Source organism: Penaeus chinensis, chromosome 21 (genome assembly GCF_019202785.1).
Source record: "Penaeus chinensis breed Huanghai No. 1 chromosome 21, ASM1920278v2, whole genome shotgun sequence".
NCBI lineage: Eukaryota > Metazoa > Arthropoda > Malacostraca > Decapoda > Penaeidae > Penaeus > Penaeus chinensis.
Genome location: NC_061839.1, coordinates 12,575,291 through 12,577,790, shown reverse-complemented (window position 1 = coordinate 12,577,790; position 2,500 = coordinate 12,575,291).

Sequence of the window (2,500 nt, the reverse complement as noted above, 5' to 3'; positions counted from 1 at the left end):
CCTCTCCTCCCCCTCCTTCGTCTTATTTTTTATGCGCTCGAAATTTGCCTATTGTCACGAACGCGAAGGGGGGTTTCGCTGAGGTACCGAATATCATTTTTGTCTGTGCCAGTCGAGTATGGATCAATTGTTTTCCACGGTGCACCGCACAACCATGAATCAGCGGCGTTGAGTAAACGTTTCGGGATTTGTTCATAATTTTGTTTATTTTCTTTATATCAACTAAAGTCATGCAGACGTCAGACTGACCAAAATCTGATGCACTCCCTTTCCTTTTTAAGAGAAAAAAAGAAGCGAAAAAAAACATTGTGAAAACGCCAAGCTGCGTGTGGCTCGTCTTGTACTGCCAACCTTCCTCACTCCGCCCCTCCGCGCCCTTGGCCCCCGCCTCCAGCCATGAGGAAGTCACGCACACCATGCAGTCATCACAGTCACATACGATCGCGTTATTTTTACCCATACTATACATATTTCTACTCCATATATTATATGGATGTGATCAGGTATACTATTTTGTCGTGCATCTTACTTATACTTTACTACCTGTAAAAGTTTATGTACATAACAAATAAACAAAAAATAAATAATACATAAGCATATACAGTTTGCAGATAATCACCGCTCTGCGTAGATGCAAAATGCTAGCAGCCTACTGGTACAAAATGTTTACTGATCATAATCCGGACGTGCTAGATCGAACAACATACACAAAAAAAAACAAAAAAAACACAAATCCATGTTACCGTTGGCAACCATAAGCTATTCCATCACGTGCAATAGATCGTCACTAGAGCGCTGCACCTGTTGGATGATCATTGAAAGATAACAAAATAATCACAACAACGCTACAAGTACAAGCTCCATATATACTATAATCATAATACAACCAAGCATCATGCAAGTTCTTGTGTATACAGCCTCTGCATCCCTGTCCTAGTATGCAGAGTAATGAATATTAACACAGGAATCCAAGCATGTGCTCATACGTGTACATAAACATCTTAGTGGTCACGCATATGCATTACATCTTTGCACGCATGCAAGTCTTCACGGTTTAGAACTGGAACAACTGGGCCACATCTAGGCATCTGGAATATGATCACTAATGGTAATGATACTCACTTTACAGCCATGTGATCCTCTTGTTTATGTGTATTTAAAGACTGCTGCGTCTTGTACTACACATATTAACTCAATGATGACGGTAATAAGAAAGGATACAGGAACATTAAATGTAATAATGATAAAGATGACAACAAATATAAACACATCACTAAAGCAGGCAACAAAACAAAATCGTATGGAGCGGAAAAAACAACGTCTATATAAATATAGTAGGTTGACCGTGATGTCTCGTGCCGACACACTGACCGCTGCGACAGTTGTTGGACGCGATAGAAGCTAACGAACGCGAACTTAAACAAAACAATTGGTCGAGATTTCTAAAGTACGAAATGTGTTTGCGATTCGCCATGGGAAACCGGTGTAACTTATGAACCAGTAACAGAAGCTGAAAAAATTGCGCTAATAAATAAATGAAAGAAATATCTTGAAAGAGCTAGCTTATGTCGTTAAATAGAAAGTTGGTCTAAAGTGTGAAATAAAATTATTGATATTTGTGGTTCTTTCAACTGTCACGCATTATAGAATGAGCTTACTTCGGAGTTTGTGTACAGTCTTACACAGGATGCAATCAATTACATCATAACCAACTGATATATTCTTGTGATATTACAATATCACAAACAACGAATAGCTTTTGTTGATGAATTCCACAGTACATAAACATAACAACATATTTTACCAATCAGGAAATAAAAGAGAGTTCACATGCAGTATTGCCGCCCTTAAAACAGTTCGAATGGACAGTGAGGCACCACATCCTGCAAATGAGTGAAACATTAAAATGGTCCCACTCTGTTACCATCTCGCGGGCATTCATATATGTCGAGAACTGCTATTTTCAAAGATAACATACTTCAGTTCAGTTCTGATACCAGTGTCAGAGACACGCTAAAAGGTAGTCGTAACAACCTTTTGCTTTTCAACAACATGCGTACGGATTGTCCTTACCAGGTCCTTTTACGTGGTATTGTCAGAGACAAAAATGATGCGGATATCCTCTTCCTCGAGATACCAGGCATTTATATTTTCTCTAGGAAGTAGACGTTTGTGCTCATAGCTGTTGCATCTATTATATTACTGAGGTGTATATTTTGAGTGCCTTCGAAAACACTATTGTCAAATATTCTGATGATTTAGATTTTTAAAAAATCAATCATGTATATATACATACATATATATACAAAGGTACGTACAGTATATGTATGTATGTCTACACACACAGTTACACGCACACACACACACACACACACACACACACACACACACACACACACATATGTGTGTGTATATGTATATGTATATATATATATATATATATATATATATATATATTTAAATGTGTGTGTCCCTGTGTGGACATACATATATATGCTTT